The sequence below is a fragment of the Anas platyrhynchos genome, chromosome 34 (assembly GCF_047663525.1).
Source record: "Anas platyrhynchos isolate ZD024472 breed Pekin duck chromosome 34, IASCAAS_PekinDuck_T2T, whole genome shotgun sequence".
In the NCBI taxonomy this organism is placed as follows: Eukaryota; Metazoa; Chordata; class Aves; order Anseriformes; family Anatidae; genus Anas; species Anas platyrhynchos.
Window position 1 is genome coordinate 4,707,600 of NC_092622.1, and position 13,776 is coordinate 4,721,375.

Consider the following 13,776-nt stretch of genomic DNA (forward strand, 5'->3'; position numbering starts at 1 on the left):
TTGCCTTCATTTCTAAACATTCCAGGCAGAATGTTGTTCAGTCTCTATGCTGTATATCGGTATTTGGAATCCAACTGGCTTAAGTCTAAAAATGCAGTATGGAAAACAATGAGAATTTTCAGAAGTACATAAATGAAACAACAAGATTCATGGTTTAATGCAGCAAAATACTGTAATTTACGTCTCATTTTGAAAGGACATTCTCATTGTAATTGACTTTCGTATTTTGAAAGATGCCTATGATGTGGTTGAGTTTTTAAGATAATGCTTATAGTATTTGTATGCAATGACAAACAATTTTCTTCAGGATTAAATCATCCATGCTTTAAAACAATTTATTTTGTACACTGTCAGTTGCTGAATTAGTTAACAGTATTGATTTTGTTGTAGGCAATGCCAAGACCCCATTCAGACAATATTTTATCCACTTTATACCTCAGATCTTTCTCAGTTAGAGTTTCATAGTAGTACGTGCATCACCAAGTTCAAGAGCAAGAATTCCATATACCCTCCTTTAGTACTCTCCCATCTGTGAATATTAATGGTTCCACAACAGTCTATTTGAAGCTGGCTGTAATGCCTAGTTACGAGGTGAGAAGATGATTTTTCTTCTCTACTTTGCTTTTTACTCAGCTGGAAAAGCCTCTTGCCCAGGGGCTGAGCATTGTACCAAATGAAGCTGTCCCCAAGTGCAAATCCTGGTAGAGTTCTTGAAGTTTTCCTAGACTCTAAGGACTTTTTATTATTTATTTATTTATATATATATATATATTTGAATTTAGGACAGGCTGCGAGTTCTGTGGAACAACAAATATGTGGGTTATACAGCTGCATTTACCCTAAATGAACCCTGAGCTCTTTTGAGAGTTCAGAAATACAGTTTGATGTGAACTGTGTTTGAAAGAGGATTAAATGATAACACATTTATTATAACACAACATTGTTTTCCAGACAATTTCTCACCTTTCAGTAGCAACTGTCTTGCCTCTGCTCAAGGAAGTCTGTGAGTCAAATTAAATATCATTCTAAGTGGGAAACAGAACTCTCCAACTTGGATTATGTCAGTAAGTTTGCACTGCATTGATGCCAGAAAAAAAATAGCTCCAGGTTTCTGTGAATTACTGCTAAAAATACTGGCTAGGCATTCACCTCAACCAAGGCAAACAAACAATGCCATAAACAGGAGGCTGGCCAACTGGGAGGGGGGTGTTTTGGCCAAGACTGGAAGGGCAAATCGGAGTGGGAGCCAAGTGACTCTGCCACTGAAGTGGAATGGAGTCATATACTTGACAATGTCTCACTGCCGAGAGAGTGGAGTATAAAGAACACACACACAAGATAACCACCTACTTTGTCATTTTAAAACTTAAAACAGCTGTTTCTAAAAGTCCTTTTAACTGCCTTCGTGGATTTAATTTAATACGTGAATGCAGAAGAAAAATACAAGCTTTTTGAATGAAAGAAATATGTAATATGAAATCTATTAAAGAAGATTCTTCAGTGAGAGGCTAGTAAAGTTCCCTTACATGTCTTAAATCAAGCCATGGCACATAATCAGTAAAACTATATCGTTTAAACAAAGTTCATAAGTTACAAGTGCACCCTTCCCCAGCTGCAGCCTATTAAGGCTTGTAACTTAATGCATACATCTTAGGGAAGCTGTTAAATTGGGCTCAGGCTAGCAAAGAGATACTGTTTAAATCTCTAGAAAAAAAAAAAAAAAAGGCAGCAACTGGAGTGGGATCCAGCTGTTTTGAGGGAAGGTTTTATTGCTTCTCTTTTGATTTATTTTGCATATTTTTAAACATATAAATAATAGCTTTAGGAAAAAAAAGGTACAAATGTGAGTAGGCAATATCAATTAATTTTCCCATGATCTTACTATGCATTTATCATATATATTATGTTATGTATTAGCATGTTAGCAGTGATTTTGTTAGGATATTCTGGTCCATATGCTATACTATTCTGTTCTCCATGTATATGTACAAAAATAAAAAGCCCCATATCCTTACTAAACCTAATGAAATTAGGTATATTGTTAAATATATATAAAAACATTATCAAGTATCATGTACTGGGACACCAACAATATGCTGAGAGGACTTCAGGGGCATTTTTCCTTCTCCATGATGGATTTGGATGCTATATGAGTGAGCTGATCTAGCAGTGGACTACTAGGTGATTCTGTCTAAAACCCTTAAAAAGCACAAAAAGTAGCAAGATGTTGTTCCAGGAAAAGAAGATCTGATTGTGGGGTGAGATTCCACTTGTGAGAAGCAACATCTTTAATTGGCAATGGCTACCTTAAATCCAGCACTGACTGACAGTTCCTAGACTTCAAGGATTTGGAAAACGAACAAAATAAAATTAAATAAATGAACTGGATGGCCTCCTCAAGAGCCATTCTGAACATGTTACCAAGTAAAGGAAGAAAGAAGAAGATGTTGGAGGCAAGCAGCTCAGAGAATGGTGTAGGCTTTGTGAACCATTGGTATGTTTGTAGTCACAGCAGATTTAGATGCAGCTAGGGAAAGGAAGGGTAGAGACTGGGAGGGTTTCACTGACACCACCGTTGGACTGAGGCAAAAAGTCAATCCCTGCAGCATTATGAATTGAGTAAGCAGGTTATCACTTGGAACAGAATGAGTAGACATACTAAAGTCAGGTGTTTTTAAGCTGATAGTCTGAAGACAACTGTTAATCATTGCCGAAGAGCTTGGCTTGGTCTACATTCTTATGTAGCATTACATGGGAAAATGATAAGAACCTTGGTATAATTTCAGCATCTGAATATAGCAATAAAGAATTATAAATTGGTCAATCTCCTGTGATAATCAGAAGTATAACTGATTCGCACAGGAATAGTATAGTAATAATAACATTAATCTAGAAAGGAAAAGACTGTTTGTTTGATAAAACTTTTAATCTTGTAATATTTCTCCAAGGCAACTGACTTACTCTGGCTATAGTGCACTTCAATTTAAAAGCTTGTATCAGAGAGCTAGTATGGTACCCACTGACAAATCTATTTCAATGTTAAATGAAGAAAAGTGAGCTGGGCTGATTCTACCAAAAATTATGGGCAGATCCCCATAAGTTAACATACTTTCTTATTAAAAACTCTACAGTCTAACCTGTCCATCTATTGCTGACCTGAAATCTTTGCTGGCAAAACGTGCAAAGGAAAATGTGCGATTTGTTGCTACCAGTAAAAAGAAATGGAGACACAGTGCTGTTCAGCTGATGTAAAATCACTTTGCTAAATGTTCACAAACCAACCAAGTAGCAATCCATCTAGGAACCATGAATTCAAGTCAGGGCTTAAAAAGACTTTCTGGAAGTACTTAGCTTTTTTCCAAGCTTTATCGTAACTCCTACCTGATACCATAATATTTTTTGATATGAAAACGAAGTTGTAATAAGGTCAGCATATGGATTAGACCAGTGCTGGGGTTAATTAGGTCTGCATGGTAGAAAGCATTATCTTTTTATCATGTTATCTGGGATGGAAGCTACATACAGCGCACAGTTCAGGGAAACACACACACCAAAAAGCAAACACAACTCTTGCAGTAGCATGGGTTGAGCACTGGGCTCCTTCTTCTTGCCTTCCTCCTCCATGTCTTTGCCTGTCCCATTCTTGCTGGAGCTGCCAGCCCCTCTGCAGCCCACTGTTCCCCGTCCCCCATCGGTGGGCTGGTGACAGGCCTGCACCACGGGGCCTTGCTCAGACCCCTGCTCTCTGCCAAAGATTGTTTACCACTATAAGGATAAAGCATTCTCATGGCAGGGAGGAACTTGTGAGAAACAAATTATCCCTGCTGTCTTGTTGCCAGGGCACCCAGCCATGATCTTGCATCTTTCCCAAATCCCATCATCTCTGCCTCTGCTGGGCAGATGCTAGCCCAGAAGGAGCACTGCTGCAGCAGGCACAGCACCACTCACTGTATTTGCTCCTGCAAGCTGCACCCAGGAGGGCAGGGACTTTTGAACATCTTGTCTCTCCCTGCTGCTGTTGAAGAAAGCCCTCTGTGAGACATTCCCAACAGAACAAAGTGTTGGGACAGTGCAAGCCAAGACCTCTAGGTTGGAATGGGAACAAAAAGTGTATGTGGTGCTGAGCAGTGATGAGCAGACTTGCTCTGACATCTTGCCCTAGCAAAACTCAGTCCTGTTGACATACTGAGTCACACCACATTGTGAAAAGGGTAGATGCTGCTGCAACAAAGTAGATCCTGAATGGACTTCATTCTTACTTTGTTCTTTCCAATAAGGTCTGAAAGTAATGCGTTTGTAAGAGATGTGGACGTGGTCCCATGGGGAAACATGAGACACTATGTTCTTTCTAGTCTAATACTTGCTTGCTGTATTTAAATCTGATTAAAAGTCAGAGATGGACACCACCTAGATCTAAAGATGACTTTTTGCTGAAGATAAAAAGAATGCATGTAAATTCTCATCTGACTTACAGACAAAGCACTATGAATGTCTGTCACCAGTCAGAATTAGTGGCACACACTCACAGCAACTTCAAGCCTGTATAGGTTAAATTTATATTAGAATGCCTTCAAAATTCTTTTCATACCTCAGAAAATCTAAAGTAGAAAAAAAAAAAACAAAACTACACGAATCCACTCGCACTTTTGTTTCTATTTAATCATCTCTCCCTCCCTTAGATCTGTGGGTGGTTACAAATGCATTGTCCAAGCAGCTTGTACATACACTTTCAATAAAAGCCTTGTCAGTAGACCTGCAGGAACTGGTTACCAGTGGAAACTTATGAAAGGGAATGCCCCTCTCCTCGAGCCCACCCCCCACACTGCACCCCGATCAAATTCTTTGTTCCTGTGATGTGTGTACATTCACAGACTGCTCCACGAGGTCCCAAGACTGCAACAGTAATACAAACCTACCCAGCAGCATACAAACCTCCTGCAGGGTGGCCTGAGAAACAGATGTCAGACTCCTAAGCTCTGGGACAGATCCTTATGCTACATTCACACAAGAGTAGCATCCTTCTACAAGAGTAAATCCAACTTAGTCCCAGGGAACTACTGGGTCAGCCTCTGACTTTTCAGTGTGGCTATGAGCATAAGAATCTGGCAAGTGGAGTTGTTTAATGCAGATGTACATGGGTTTTTCCCCTAGGTCCATCACTAGCCATGTCTTTAAGTCTTTATTCCTTTTACAGCAAGTTTAGAAGGCAACAGTTGAGGTCATCAGTATGAGACTGATTTTATTAACTCTAACAGAGCTGTTGACAAAAGAATGAAGTGGAGATTAAATAAATGTCTCTGCAGTGTGCCTCAGGTCACACGGGAGATTACAATTAGAAGTGAATGTTAAATAAATAAATAAATAAAACTCCCTTCTAAAAATCTAACATTGTTCCAGCATTGTTTGCATGTTAAATGATTGACTAGGTGATTCAGACTGAAATGACACCCAGCAAAATACTAATTTTACAATCAAATTGTTTATGTAGGACCAGATTTGGGGGCATGACATCAAGAGATCTCATTCACCTGTGAAGAAAACTGAGAACAATGGAATTTAACTATTGTTTCATTTGATCTGTTGAAGAGGGTTTTTTCCATTGTATGAAATCTGTGGATGTATTTTCTAAGAAATTACTAATTAAATAGCACTTTGTTCCATGCATAGCCCCACTCAAATCATAAATTCAAATTTAAATACTCTTATTTCCGTGATGTGAGTTGCATTGAACTCTGTTTCAAGGAATGTATCAGGCCAGTTTATTATGTGCCATCTACTGAAAGGTACTTCAGAACATTTCACAAGGGATAGTTTGTAAAATGAGAGAGAAAGAGAGAATAAAGTGTTTTGGCCAGGTTTAAAAAGTGCATCCATAGTCAAGTCTGATATGGGGGGGGGGGAGGGAAATCACATTCCATATACTTGCAGGAAAACATCTTATGTTTTAAGATTGCAATATTTGATATTTTGCAGTACTACAGTCAAGAAAGGTAATTTATAGGACAAACTAACCACAGAAAGAGAGTTGGCATAAAGTTTTCCAAAATTGTCAAGCAGTAAAGTTTTTACCATGTTATTAGAATGTAATTAAATATCCTAGGTAAAAGTTGTGAATCAGTTTTCTGAAATGCAAACTTAAAAAATAAGCAGCAACACTGCCTTCAAATAGGCAAGATAAAATAATGATAGTTTGTTGTATGCACACGAATACATGTACAAGCATGTTAATTACTTCTCTCTCTTAATTTGTTGGGTACAACAGACATTTGAATTAAATACACTCACTATCAGGGAAATAAAATCATTATCTTTGGTACTTACAGTCTTTAAAAACCAGGGCAGGGTCTCGATGAGGCAGAACTTGGGCAATTACAAGTTGCAGAGACTCCAAGGTTCTATCCATCTCTGCTCTGCTTTTCCAGAAAGCAGCCACAAGCTGCCCTCATGCCTGAGTCAGGCAAGTCCTGTACCAACTCTGGATTCCTGAGGAATCTCCCCACGTCTCCCAATCAGGCATTGCCTCAAACCCCACGACCCTCCGCAGGGTCCACCTCCCCGGACTGCTTATCTTTGCTGTATGCTGAGCTAATTAGCTGCAAAGGCAGGCTGACAGGCGCATTCCTACTCCTTCCTTCTGTTAAACACACCCACCTACAGGCCAGGGAGAGAAGCTAATCACCAGAAAGAAGTTTGTTTCATCGGTTTATTGGCGATGTGCTGAGGCAAAGACCTCTCTGGTTCATACCAAATGAATAAAGAGACTCTCTTGCTCACCCAAACCCTCAAATTATGGAAAAGATTGCAAATATAAGGAAATACTTATGTAAAGCTATACTAAACGTGATAGCCTGAAAGCAGCATGCAGGCTCTTGTTTGAAAACAACAAATTCGATAAAAAGTATGGTGTTTTTTTTTTTCTTCCTGTAACTATGTAACTGGAGAAGAAGGATATTAATGGCAAATAGAAAATTAATCCGATTAGCAAAATTAAACTTGTGATATATTAGGTTAACCCAATTTGAATCTGGTTTCCTGAAAAGCAGTTTCCTTACTCCCTATACAATAAATGTATTAAAATACCAGTGAATTAAACTTTTTACATCTAAAAGGACCTGTGGGATATGCAGAGGTCTGAAGAGGCACTCCAATCAAGGCAAACACAGATGCAGTGGCAAAAGCTTGAAGCACGAATGTAAATACATTGCTGTCACACACATTTGTGTAAGAGTCATAAACTGTACAAAATAGTTGCTTTGCTCAGCTTACTTTTATTTCAATTCCAGTAAAGTCTTCTTTTTGATTTGGAAAAAATCCCAAAGTAAGGATGTGTGTTCTTTAATTACTGTACAGTCTTTCCCAAAGAAAAATTATTTTTTTCTTTTTTTCTTTTTAAAGATGCAGCAGTGGAAAACTGCTGGGCAACCTTTTATCTCCATCACTTGCAAGTTTCAGTACATACTGTTTCATTTATAGAGTGTGCGTTGCACAAGGTGTATCTACTCTTTATCTTCATGTTTTGTTTACAAATTAATGAACTAACATTGTGTTTGTTTACTAAAACATTTAAAACCCATTTTGTTATTACCCGCACATTCCTTGCTAGGTGAATTCGCTAAGATAATCAATAATGCTATTGTCTTAACCTCTGCATTTTCCCAAGTTCACTCTAAGAGAACTCTAAACTTCATCCCATGTGTAAACTTTGTGGCGACCTTTGATGACTTCAGATATTTCAGGAATTCTGCTGCTTTGAAAAAAAAAAAAAAAAAAAAAAGGCTTAATAAAGATATATTAAGCTGTAACTCCCTCACTTACTCTACTCTCTGAAAAGTCTCGTCTGGCAGAGTAAATGAAAATGATAACTTACAGCCATCCATTAGAATACCTTTAAAAGAGTTAATGGATGCTTTAAAGGAACGTTTTGAAAATAAACAGCATGGATTTCCATCATTCCATCCTTTCTATTCTCATGGAGCACAATAAAACGGGACAGGCTTTGTATATTTTTGGAACCCATTACCAAGACAGACTTCAGGTCATGCACCAGAAAGAACTCACCCACTGTGAAAAGCTCTAAATTAGAAGCCAAAAAGTGTGTGCACATCTTATGCAAAGAGCTTCAACTGAAATCTCATTAAGCAGTCACTGAAACAACCCCTTAACAGATAAGAGTGTAGAAACATAAAAGTATGTTTTTTCCCTTTACATTTAAAATGGAAATAAAATTAAATTCAATTAGGCTGCTTTTCTGCCCGTGCTAAAAAGAGCTATTTGCATCAGGAAACAGCCCTACATACCTTGATAACAATCACATTTAAGATTTAATTGGACTTCCTTACTTCTGTCACCAGACCTTCCTGCAGCTTTGATGCTAAAAGAAACACTTATCTATTACATCTCTGCTCCGGCCTGCCATGCTTTTAAGAATGTATACCACTGCTAGCTAAGACTAGTTTTTTTATTGTAAAAGCAAAAAGACAGAAGTTGAAAACTTTCAAAGCAGAGCATGCTGCAAGACAGGACAGAGGCTGTAATTCTCAATAGACTAAAAGCTGATTTTCAGTTAGGGTAAAGTAGAATATAGATAGTATCAGGTGTGAGTAAAAAATCAACCTCAAATCCAAACTTCCTCATTTCCCCAGCCAAGTAAAAGATTTTAAACGTTGCAAACTATGGGTTGATGACAAACTTTACCATGTCATACGTCTCTAGGAAGGCTCTTCACCTAAATCACAGATACATCAAGATACTTGTTTTTCTAGGTCTTCAGAGACCCAAAATAACATAAAAAAAAACATGGTAATATTTTTTAAAAAGAGAAGTTCAGAATGCTCACCACTTTATGTAAATTGTTAAATGAATTAGATTTATTGGTAACTGCACAGCCAAATTCAAAACCTGAGTGACTGCCAGATCTCTACAGCACTGACTTATTCCTTTTCTCTTATCTATAGATCTTTTCAAGATCTATACAAGATCCTGGAGTGAAAGGAAAAACAAGTAAGAATTGCTTGGTTCAAAGAATGTACATTATCATGTTGTTTGATGATCCTTGTACAGGTTCAAAAGAAATTTTAGAGTGTTAAAAGCTATCAGTTTTTATTTCCTTTTGATTTTTAATTAAATCAAACAAATATCTGTTTGTAACCTGAGGGCAGAATTTCACATTTAAATTTTATGTTGTAGGAACAAAGGAAAATTTTTAAAGAGGAATCCTCTGCACATCAGAAGATTCTTAATCTATACAAAAACAGTAAAATTGACCTAAAACAAGATACTGTTGGAAATACTGTACTTAAATGATCGTACCTAGTACTACTAATTTATTTTAAATCACAGTCGATATTTTTAACTAGGAACACAAAATAAAATCATGCAAACAAAACCAGAGGAACCAGCGTGATGTTTATTAGTTTCCAAAAATACACGGTATCGTTAAGAACTTTTTCCTCCACTGTATAAAAGGATGCTTGGTTATTAGGTAACTGTTTTAGCTGTATGTACTGTGAGTTTTCTCATGTTCGGTGGCAGCTATGATAAATTATCCCCAGAAACTAGCTGCATCCAAGCTTGACTTAATGTTGTGCATATTTTCTCGACGTTGTTTGGTATAAACGTTTGCCTCTCCTTTCTGTAGTCGTCGCCTCAGAGCAGACTTCTGCTGTTTTGTCAGCTGACGTTTTATCTTCCTTTTCACCAGTTCCTACAAATAAATAAACAATTCAGTATCAGAAGTTTTTGAACATCATTTAGTACTAACATTACCATAATGATACTGTATTCTCAGTACTAACATGAACATGTGGTAGTGAACCTGTCGAGAAGACCACCATGCGCTGAGCAGCTGGTGATCCACACCAGGGTTAACTCGAGTTTGCCCAGGCCTGCCCTGTGCTGTGCTGCCCATACTGTGTGGCCCCAGAACCCCCTGTGGGGCTGCACAAATCCCTTGGCCTGGGGCAAACTCAGCCAGCTTCTTGGGACAGAGGAGCCTGCAGGCAGCTTCCGCCTGGTTCCAGTGATTACCACTGCTCTGTGGTCTTGCCTTTATCTAACAGAGCAGAAAGAAGTTATAATAAGAACTTCACCTCTTCTCAACAGCAGAAATTGAGCAAGCAGAGTTGTTTCTTTGTAAGAAAATCATGTAATTATCTCAACTGAGTGAAAGGGGAGAACCTCTGCTACAGACAAGGTCTACAGTATAGCTATGTGGTTTGGAGTCAGGGTCAGGGCTCTAGCATTTGAAGGGGTGTACGATCACCTGTGCTATTTTTTTTTTCTTTTAGCGTTAGCTCTAATAAAAAGCATCTTAGGTGATATCTTGCAGAGTTTAGGTGCCTTTCATTCAGGAATCATAATGAACCAGTACTTTTCAGTGCAAAACATATGCCTTCAGCAAAAATGATAATGTCCTGTGCTTGGAGATTTGACAAACATCTTGTAAGTAGAAAAAGGACCAAGAGAGTTTGCTCCAGCACAAGGAGAGATCTCCTTGTCCTTATCACAACCCATGAATATTTTTTACATCATCATGTTTTCTCCCCCTTTTTCCACCTGAGGACAGGGCTAAGAGAAGCATGGAGGAGCTGAGGTACCTGCTGGTGCAAAATTACCCCACAATCTAGTAACATTTCTTTTGCATTTACCCCAATTTCTCTTGCCTTGTTTTTTGTTTATGATACTGTCAGCACATTAAGTAGTAAGTTGGTAGTTAAGTCAGGAACCAGAAAGAATTCTTTTGGCACTGTTTAAAAACTGCTGTGACTAATACAACTAAATTATGCAAATACAAGGTAGTAAATAAATCCAGGTACCCAATGCTGATTTCAGTAAGAATGCTGTAGTAATTACATAGTATTCACCTGAATAGTAGTTTCCTAAGCTTTACCACATGCAGGTTGACTATCAAAAATGTGAATAAAAAGAGTAGTATAAGATCTGTCTTTCTTTCCTCGGAAGCTTAGCAGAACTCAGTATTTAAACAAGAGCATTTTGGAAATTAAATCTGTGAATGCTCTTTAAAAATATTCCAGAAGAAATTCCTGAGGAAAGCTGGTAAGAACTAGTTTAAACTGGGCCACTGATGTTTTTCTTCTGTCAGTAAGACAATTGTCATCCTCTGCTTTTTATAGGCAGAGCTCTGAAAGAAGGCTTCTCTACTTCTCCCACTTCAGTGGACAGATGACTTCCTTCACAGTTCATACAAGGCTCGCTAGAAGAAACTTTGCAATACAAATACCAGATATTTTCACTATGCAAAAATGTAAATTCACAAAATACTACTGCTCAACCACAGCATGCAAGTCTCACTAGTCTCTCCATCATCCTAAGCCTGACTGTAAGCAAAATGAATAAACAAATCTATCATTTATTATTTAAATTTTTGCATAGTTTGCATTATTTCCTATAATTAAATTGCAGCAGTCCCTACAAAGATTTGTACAAGCACAACAAGACATTTTATTTTGTCTGGAATAGCTTATTGTCTGTAACTCATAAGGCTTTCTTTTTGGCACAGTCACCCAGCTATGACTGCACCTACTGCTATTGTTTATACATGCCCATATGAATTCCTTCTGTGTGTTTAATCTGGAAACCTGCTTATGTTTTAATGTGTTTCTTCATTGAGAAAGCTATATAAACAACAGAGAAGTGCTAGAAGCAGTAACAGGCATTGGCTCTAAGCAGCTCAGTGGGTCTTACTGCAGTGCCTTTTGTGTTTTTCGTTTTGCAATCACGTTCTGATGTTACAAATAGCTCATCATGCATATCCTTTCTTTAGTTCTAGTATTCAAAAGTTCAAATAAGATTTAACAATGGGCAGAAACATTTTACTTAGCGTAAGAGCATATAAATGGAAAGATTACACAAAGTAAATTGACACAGGATGTTTATGTGGCTGAATCTCTTGAAAGCTGCTTCTGCTTTTATCTTTCTTTTAGAACAGAATATTAGGTACTTAAATGCCATTTGAATATTTTAACAAGTTCGATGTGTCTGCCTACAGAAAAAACATGTGTTTGCTAAACAATCAGGAAGGTTTCTACAGTGAGTGACCACTGCTACCACCTACTGGTGTACAGAAATATAATTTCAAATAGGGATCTATAGGCGATTCCAAAAGAAATCCTACACATTTAGGTTAGCAAACTGAAAGGGAAAAAATATGTATCGCATGGATCAGAAGCCAGGCGATTCCTAGCATTTATCCTAGCATTTATCCTAGCTCTTCTTTACTTCATTTCATAATTCAAGGCTAATTCTTTTTCTCCTTAATAAGGCACAAGGCCATGTCCTACAGTAAGAACAGGGATGACTAACAAAAGTCTCTCTTTCCTTCACACGAAGTCCTGTAAAAGTCTTACACAACTTGCAAACATGCTGTTCCCTAACACATTTATTTATGCATAAAACTGGCCTTTCTTCCATTTAAAATTTAGACACACTCTTTAAAATGTGATAGAGGTAGCCATACTGGATAGTATACTGAGTAGGGATGAAGAAAGATGTAAAATTCTGCCACAAAGTATTGATTTATGTAATGCTGAAAGTCAAATTCATATTGCCAAAGACACCATGACTACAATGAATTCATATCTATGTTTCAGAAATGTGGTAAGAGATGTGTTAAAAAGACAGATGAAAAAAGGCCAAGTTAAATCTTTACTCACGCATGCAAATTTAAAATACAAAAACATTAATTATGGGCAACAGAATTGATTTCTAGCAACAGAAATGAAATTAAAGTTGCTAATGCCGGAGTAGAGCTTTTGTGAAAGAGCAAAGAACAACACATGAAGTACAGCACTGGATATAATTCACTTGTAAACATGTAGAAAGCATCAGACCTATTTTCTGTGAACATGGAACTACAAACCAAAGATGTACATAGTAGTAATCAATTAAAGACAGTTACTGCTAACTACGTATTTGTAAAAATATCTTCAACAGCTACGTCCTAAGATGGTATCAGAGTAAACTAGACAGTAGCAGTAATAATTACCAGTGGAATGGTTGAACAGCTCCCAACACTGCTGGTTGACGTACTTTTAGTTCTTGTTCTGTGCTCCGCAATATGAACCATACTGTCTTCATTTCTAAAATATGTAAATTAATGTTTTATTCCATTCAGTGAGCATCATGTTTCAGTCATTTTTTTGATATACAATCAAAAGTGCTAGCAGAACATTTGAGTACTACAGAAAGAACATTTACATTTGAAATATTAACACTAGTTCAAAAAACACATTTTATGACAGGAAGGATTATAGTGCAATAGCCACATACATACTACACAAAGTAGTGTAAGAAAAAGAAGCTTCAGAACACTAAAAAGATTAATTCAGATTCTGTACATTGCCTAGGCGTAGAATTTCACGAAAAAGGAAAAATTCAAAAAGAAAACAGGGTATATGAACTTTATATATGCATTCAGGTACATGGGGAGCTTGCAAACTAATAGTTTGAATTTTATATAAGAAGGGGTTAGCTTAAAGGTAAGAAGGAATTTCCAAGTGTGTCAGTAAAGGCATTAAAAGCCACATGGTATGACGTTCAGTAAAATATATTTGAATAATATATTCCAAAGAGCTTGTTCTTGCTAATTTCAGCCGAATGAGGGGCAGAGGCTGAGAAAGAGCACTCTAATTATAAACTCACTTGTCAAAGCTACTTAGCAGCAGCAGCGTTTTAATATAAAAAAAACCTTTTACTCACATTATTACTAGAAATAAAGAAAAAAGAAGAAAATTTCACCACACCACTAGACAGTAAATA